The following is an 8,720-nucleotide window of genomic DNA, read 5'->3' on the forward strand; positions in this document are numbered from 1 at the left end:
TACGTAATCAAATATAGAAATTTGTGAACAGGCAAGACGCGAGGGATTAGCCGAGCGGTCTCAGGCGCTGCAGTCATGGACTGTGCGACTGGTCCCTGCGGAGGTTCGAGTCCTCCCTCGGGCATGGGTGTGTGTGTTTGTCCTTCGGATAATTTAGGTTAGCAGTTAAGTCCCATAAGATTTCACACACATTTGAACCTACTGAACAGGCAAAATACTGCGCTCCGATCGGTTACTGCTGCTATCAAGATTTAAGTGAGTTTGAACGTGGTGTTATAGTCGGCGCTCGAGCGATAGAATACAGCATTTCCGAGGTGGGGCTGAAGTGGGAATTTTCCCGTACGACCATTTCACGACTGTACCGTGAATATCAGGAATCCGGTAAAACATCAAATCTCCAACATCGCTGCGGCTGTAAAAAGATCCTGCAAGAAAGGAACCAACGACAACTGAAGAGAATCGTTCAACGAGACAGAAGTGCAAACTTTTCTCAAAGTGCTGCAGATTTCAGTGCTGGGCCATCAACCAGTGTCAGCGCGCGAACCATGCAGTGAAACATCATCGATATGGGCTTTCGGAGCCAAAGGTCCACTCGTGTACCCTTAAGATTGCACGACACAAAGCTTTACGCATCCCTGGGCCCGTCAGTACCGACAGTGGACTGTTGATGACTGAAAGCATGTTGCCTGGTCGGACGAGTCTCGTTTCAAATTGTACCGAACGGATGGGCGTGTAGGGGCATGAGACAACCTCATGAATCTATGGGCATTACGTGTCAGCAGGATACTGTTCAAGCTGGCGGAGGCTCTGTAATGGAGTGGAGCGTATGCAGCTGGAGTGATATAGGACCCCTGATACGTCTAGATACAACTCTGACAGGTGGCACATACGTAGGCATCCATTCATGTCCATTGCGCATCCCCACGTATTTGGGCAAATCCGGAAGAACAGTGCAACACCCTACACGTCCAGAATTGCTACAGTGTCTCCAGGAACACTCTTCTGAGTTTAAACATTTCCGCTGGCCACTAGACTCCCCAGACATGAACATTATTGAGCATATCTGGGATGCCCTGCAACGTGCCGTTCAGAAAAGGTCTTCACCCCTCGTATTCTTACGGATTTATGGACAGTCCTGCAGGATTCATGGTGTCAGTCTCCTCCGGCACTACTTCAGACATTCGTCGAGTCCATGCCACGTCGTGTTGCGGCAGTTCTACGTGCTCGCGGGGGCCCTACCCAATATTAGGAAGGTGTACCAATTTCTGTGGCTCTTCAGTATAGTTTCAGGTATATAAGTTTTGGACAAATTATTGCGGAATGAGTAATGAGAAACGCTTAGTTTAAATAAAGGTGTATGATGTTCATCAAGGTCTCTAAATAGCCGAAGAACTGCACAAAGTCTGTTATTGTGCTTACCTCTCATATTCTTTGGAGAACCGTTGTTTGAGATCTGACGCTATTGGACAATGCATAGTCGACCTCGACAGACCACGTGAAAACTCATGAATGCCTCTCTACAATCAGCTAACTTTGTTGCAGTAGCATCAGCAGTCACTCGGACTTAATAATAAAAAGAAATTTTGTGTCCAAAGGGGAACTTGGCAGTGAACCGGTGCCTTCATCATCACTTGCTCTCTCTTCACGTACTGCTTTGTGCGACCTTCTTTGTTTCACATCGTCAACAGTGATAAGACCGGGCAAGTAGCGCTCTTGTGCGTTGTTGACTCCATTATACAGTACTCTGTGAAAAGGTGTTGTCTTTGTTCAGCTGTTGTTTGGAAACAACAGCCTTTTGCATCTGCAACCAAACGGAGCGAAGGTTGGGTCGCCTACATACCTACCCATCAAGAAAAGCGTATGGAGAAATTTCCTAGTGGAAATAAAGAATGTAAACAGTGATTACCTGCAGTGCACTCAAATACGTTTGGCCGGAACTCCCTCATCAACTTCTACTTCTTTATTACATTTTCCTTTTTTTCTTCACGTTTCTGCTTTTTAGGCCACTGAACACTGCCTTTGAAATTCATTACAAAATCACAGGTACTGAACCATTACTTGCCAAAGACTAGACTGGAGTAATCCAACAAGTACTACGAAGGCGGCAGTAAATATTGATGTTACATTTTCGCCTGCTTTCACACAAAAATAACCCTTGTCAAAACACAGATGCTGTTTTGTCAGAAATTATTTTGAGAAAGGCTGCTTTGTAGAACCACCACATTTTTGAGCCGCAATAATTTAGGACGAGGAACGTTTCTGCAGATCTGATTAGACCAAATGATGAGTCTTTGGAATTGTTACAAGACTGCGATGAAATTACGAAAACGAAAAAGCTGACAAGGGTTGTTTTTGTAATGAATTCTTCCATGCATCTCCTGGTCTTTATTCGATAGGTTAAAGTCACCTCCAACTAGTAGAGCATGCTCTGTGTGTTTGCGTGCTGCAGACCATAGACTTTCTTTGATTGACTGTAAAACTGCCACAGCGCAATCGGGTGGCCGTTAAAAACATCCAACAGTTAATTTGGTTCCACCTACACCTGTTATACGCGACCAGATAACTTCATTGTCACACTCAGTTTCAATGTAAATGGACACAATATTTTTGTCAGCTGCAATGAGCACTGCCACTCTTATGGTCTCTAATCTGTTTTTACGGTATACGTTCCATAAATCGTTACCGTTTTTTGCCGATCATAAGACGCTACGGATTATAAGCCACACTTTAATTTTCAAGCAGTTTTAAAAAATAATGTTTTTATTATTATTTTGCAAAGCCAGAATAAAAAATTCTTTGTTTAACTGAGTTTTAAAATCCCTGAAACACGTCGTCTGAACTTTCTTCTTCTTCTTCGCTTTCGTCGTCATCGTTGTCCTCTTCATGTATAAGATGGTCTTCACTGCCATGGAGAACATTACTTACGCCTCACTTCTTGAAAGATTTAACAATAACGTCTTATCTCACTCTAGATCTCGACTGTTTTATCCACTGACATGCTTGTTTGATTGTAGGTCGCTTTAAAGCTCCCTTCAGCATGAATTCCCGCTGAGTTTTATCCATCATACATTCGTTCCATTCCTCCCTCATACACACTTTAAATGGTTTATTTGGTTCAAATGGCTCTGAGCATTATGGGACTTAACTGCTATGGTCATCAGTCCCCTAGAACTTAGAACTACTTAAACACCGGCCGCGGTGGCCAAGCGGTTATAAGCGCTATAAGCGCTTCTGGCATTGTTTAGCGCTTGAAAATGATCATTGGATTAAGTTTAGTACCGTCAGCACAACATGAAAGCGCAACAGTACAGAGCATTTTGTCATGTCCACTTGTTTTTAAAGTTACAGTTTTAGCACCGTTCATGGAAACAGTTCTGTGAATCGGCACATCAAATGTCACAGGAGCTTAGTCCACTTTCGCTTTTTGGCTTAAATCCACACTGGTTTTGTTTTGGTGTTGAATATTAGAGCGATGGAAAGACAATATTTTCTCTTCATAGTCTTGTGGCATTTTCTGAGATCTTTTGGTTTTCGTTCGCATGCTAAGTCCATGACGCTTCACAAACCTGTACCACCAACCAATTCCACCCTTAAAGTCTGTAAAGTTTCACTGTAACATTAGCTTAAGAGCCTGTATTTGAATAATTTTTGTATTAACTCCAATGTCATTTTTATGGTGTCCTTGAATCCATTTCAGCACGTCATCTTCTAGTTTTGACCATTTTGCATGCGATCTTCTTTTGCACATTTAGTCTTCCTTATTGTTTACAGTGCTACTTTACTAGCCCGCCAATTGCGAACAGTTTTTTTCTGTTGGTGGAGGACCGAAATTCCGCTCAGCTGCTTTGTTTCCATGTTTCTCTGCATATTCTGCTACTTTAAATTTAAAGCCCGCATAATACGAATATTAGAGCGATGGAAAGACAATATTTTCTCTTCTTAGTCTTGTGGCATTTTCTGAGATCTTTTGGTTTTAGTTCGCATGCCAAGTCCATGACGCTTCACAAACCTTTACCACCAACCAACTCCACCCTCCTGGTCTCCAAAGACCAGTTTGGATTCCGGAAAGATAGAGGAAACAGAGAAGCAATATTTGCTCTAAAACTAATAATAGAGAAACGACTAGATGCGTACCTGAAAACATACATAGCTTTCGTAGATGTAGAGAAAGCCTTTGATAATGTTAAATGGGATAAGATGTTTGAGGTACTCAAAAAAGTAGGAATAGACCATAAAGATAGAAAAATGGTATGGAACCTGTACAAAAACGAGACAGCAGTTATCCGTGGATGGACAAAACAAGAAGAGGTGCAGATACGGAAAGGTGTCCGACAAGGTTGTGCACTATCCCCTGTTATCTTTAACGTATACATTGAAGAGGCGCTGAAAAAAGTAAGGGAAAATTCACAGACAGGTGTAGTAATTCATGGCCAACGAATAGATATGATAAGATATGCCGATGACATAGCTGTCATAGCTGAAAGTGAAGAAGATCCTGTAGTCCTACTGAATAGAATGGATAAAGTTACGGGCGAAGAATACAGGGTGATTCAAAAAGAATACCACAACTTTAAAAATGTGTATTTAATGAAAGAAACATAATATAACCTTCTGTTATACATCATTACAAAGAGTATTTAAAAAGGTTTTTTTTCACTCAAAAACAAGTTCAGAGATGTTCAATATGGCCCCCTCCAGACACACGAACAATATCAACGCGATACTCCAACTCGTTCCACACTCTCTGTAGCATATCAGGCGTAACAGTTTGGATAGCTGCTGTTATTTCTCGTTTCAAATCATCAATGGTGGCTGGGAGAGGTGGCCGAAACACCATATCCTTAACATACCCCCATAAGAAAAAATCGCAGGGGGTAAGATCAGGGCTTCTTGGAGGCCAGTGATGAAGTGCTCTGTCACGGGCTGCCTGGCGGCCGATCCATCGCCTCGGGTGGTTGACGTTCAGGTAGTTACGGACAGATAAGTGCCAATATGGTGGCGCTCCATCCTGCTGAAATATGAATTGTTGTGCTTCTTGTTCGAGCTGAGGGAACAGCCAATTCTCTAACATCTCCAGATACTGTAGTCCAGTTACAGTAGCACCTTCGAAGAAAAAGGGACCAAAAACTTTATTGGCTGAAATGGCACAGAAAGCGTTCACCTTAGGCGAGTCACGTTCATACTGAGTTGTTTCCCGCGGATTCTCAGTGCCCCATATACAGACATTGTGACGGTTGACTTTTCCGTTAGTGTGGAAAGTTGCTTCATCACTGAACACAATCTTTGAAACGAAAGATTCATCTGTTTCCATTTGAGCAAGGATAAAATCACAGAAATCGATTCTTTTAATCTTATTAGCTGCAGACAGTGCTTGAACCAATTTCAGACGATAAGGTTTCATAACTAACCTTTTTCGTAGGACTCTCCATACAGTTGATTGTGGAATTTGCAGCTATCTGCTAGCTCTGCGAGTCGATTTTCCTGGGCTGCAAACAAATGCTTGCTGGATGCGTGCTACATTTTCATCACTCGTTCTCGGCCGTCCAGAACTTTTCCCTTTGCACAAACACCCACTCTCTGTAAACTGTTTATACCAACGTTTAATACACCACCTATCAGGAGGTTTAACACCATACTTCGTTCGAAATGCACGCTGAACAACTGTAGTCGATTCACTTCTGCCGTACTCAATAACACAAAAAGCTTTCTGTTGAGCGGTCGCCATCTTAGCATCAACTGACGCTGACGCAGGCCCCCACAACCGCACGAGTGGTCGACTGTGAAGAGCGGACAAATTGAATAGCTGGCTGGCGGCCATTAGAGTGGTAAACTGACACGCGGAGTTCGAATGTTTATACATTGCTTTTGGTTATAAAATGCCTTCCCTTGACTTAGGTCACAAACATAATGCCTCATTTAATACGTTACAATATACTTTTTAATTTATGAACAAACAGCAACTAGTCACTGTTTATGAATTTATCTTACGTACTACATGGAATCTGCGTAGCTAAAAGTTATGGACTGGACCCCTAGCATTTTTCGTAGTTCATTTATGATAGATGTACGCAAAATGCATCAAATTACTCGAAGATTTGCCCATTATATTAATAGATATTTTCTGACTCTACCTTGCTTTAGATTTTATGACGAGAAGTGCGTTATATACGGCATAGTGCTTTGGCAACTCACGACCAAATTATCAAGTTTCAACCTAACCTAGACCATGAAAACACTACCGATCAGCCAACTATCTTCAAAATGATCAGAACATATAAAATGGTATTCTGTCGGTCGGAAATCTTGCCTCCTGACAGCGTGTAACCATTTTTGTAACAGCTGTGGTTTTGAGAAAGGAAACCTCCAAATAGATGCACAGACATTATGCTAATACTGTGTTACAAAAACATTTATTAAGTAAGTGCACCGACATAAAAAACAACTTAAAATATCCACATACCTGTGAAATGTAATATTCGTTCCTTTCTCGAATTTATTTGTACAATTAATCGCTGCACAACTCTTCACCATTGTACTTCTTTTCATTGGAACGTACAGACAGTAGAATTACGACTAACAAATACTGTATGTACGCCCCAACAAATATACAACGTTGAATCAGGGTCTTCATAAACAACAATACTACACAACACATCAGACTACAACCACTATAATGGCGTCCAGCCGAAGGTTCAAATTATCCCGCGACTGCAGCGCCATAAGTGAGTATAGTTATTTTTTACAAGGTCTTTGCGCTGACGCCTAGTCAACAGCGCCTCAAGCGAACAAATGTACAACTAAATGAAACTTTATAGCTCCCTTAATTCGCCGACAGATAGTGCTTAGCTCTGCCTTTTGTCGTTGCAGAGTTTTAAATTCCTAAAGTTGTGGTATTCTTTTTGAATCACCCTGTATAATATGAGAATTAATAAAGCAAAAACAAAAGTAATGGCAAGCGACAAAGAAGATCAAGTGCTTGTCCAAGTTCATGTAGGCAATGAACTGCATGAACAAGTTGATAAATTTACTTATCTGGGCAGTAATATTACCAGGGATGGAAGGAGCAAGGCAGAAGTGAGAAGTAGAATAGCTCAAGCAAAGGCTGCTTTTAACAAGAAGAAAAACATATTAACATCTAAGAGCATCAGCCTTGAAATCAGGAAAAGATTTTTGAAATCATATGTGTGGAGTGTGGCATGCTATTGGTGTGAAACATGGACTCTTGGGACAGAGGAAGATCAGAAGCTAAATTCTTTTGAAATGTGGTGCTATAGACGCATGCTCAAAATAAAATGGATCGACAAGGTCACAAACCAAGTGGTTCTGGAAAGAGCAGGTGAGAAGAGAAGCTTCTGCAGTTTCATTGTTAAAAGAAGAGTGCAATTTACGGGCCATCTATTAAGACATAAAGGACTCCTGAACACACTCATAGAGGGGTATGTCGAGGGAAAAAGACCAAGAGGAAAACCACGACTGAGGTACATGGATCAAATCGTGAAAGATGTGGGATGTAACACCTATAAAGAAATGAAGAGAAAAGCTGAAAGACGCACAGAATGGAGACAAGCTGCCATTGTAGCTGTTGCAAACCAATCCTTGGATTGACCATTACAGAAGAAGAAGAATACGAATACCTTTCATTTCTTTCCATTACGAATTGTGGACGCAACTTCCGAAGAAACAAGAGCGTCTTATAGTCCGTAAAATACGGTATATATTTCAGAGTTTTCTGCTTTGGGTTTCAGCCAGTTCTCGGTCCCAAACATAACATTAGCACGAAAACTTTCCTAGAGGGCAGTAAATTCGGGGAAAATGTTACGAATACTTCGACAATTTACTGATAAAATTTTTACAGTCTACTATGAACGCAGTCTGATCTCGCTGTTTCCCTATCGACTGACGGGTGTTCATCACAGTACCTAAACCAGTGGTTCCCCCAGGGGTCCACAAGCTATGCCAGAGGGGTCCGCAAGATGCTATTAGAATAAAAAATATATTAAATATATTTCGTATGATAACAGATTTTTTTGTTTTGGCCGCTTCCTGCATGAGCAGAGCTTTAGCAAACGCTAACTTCTGCGTGTAGCGTCTTCCTAGAGTGTAAAGAGATCGGCAGTGAGGATGGGCAACTTCTTATTCATACGGAAGTAAGATGGTTTTCTCGAGGCAGGATCTTGTCAACATTTTTTGAACTTAGGAGACGAGGTTCGTGTCTTCCTCCTTGACACAAAATACGTGGATTTTCTCACTAACATCTCTTGGCTTTCCTCAGTTGCATACTTAGCTGATGTGTTTGAACGCTTGAATGTGTTAAACTTGAGTTTACAAGAAAAAATGTAGACATATTCAAAGTTGAGGATAAGATTAGTGCTATGGTCAAAAAGTGTCATATCTGGGCGTCAAGGACAGAAAACGAGTCACTAACTAACTTTTCTACTTTAAAACAATTCTTGGAGTCACCAGAGGAGAGATTGCCTGACCAGATCAAGTTCAATGTAGCCGAGTACCTACGCAGCCTAGCCACCACTTTTAGAGAATATTTCCCTGAACCTGACTCTGACGACAGATGGATTCGAAATCCCTTCAGCTGTGAAGAAATAAACAAAATCCAAGGCCTCACTGAAGAAGAGCAAGATCAACTTGTGGATCTGTCCAGCTGTGGTATGATGATAAACATTTTCATCGGTGATAAAATTACAGACTTCTGGGCATCAGCACGC

The sequence above is a fragment of the Schistocerca americana genome, chromosome 8, assembly GCF_021461395.2.
Source record: "Schistocerca americana isolate TAMUIC-IGC-003095 chromosome 8, iqSchAmer2.1, whole genome shotgun sequence".
Taxonomy (NCBI): domain Eukaryota; kingdom Metazoa; phylum Arthropoda; class Insecta; order Orthoptera; family Acrididae; genus Schistocerca; species Schistocerca americana.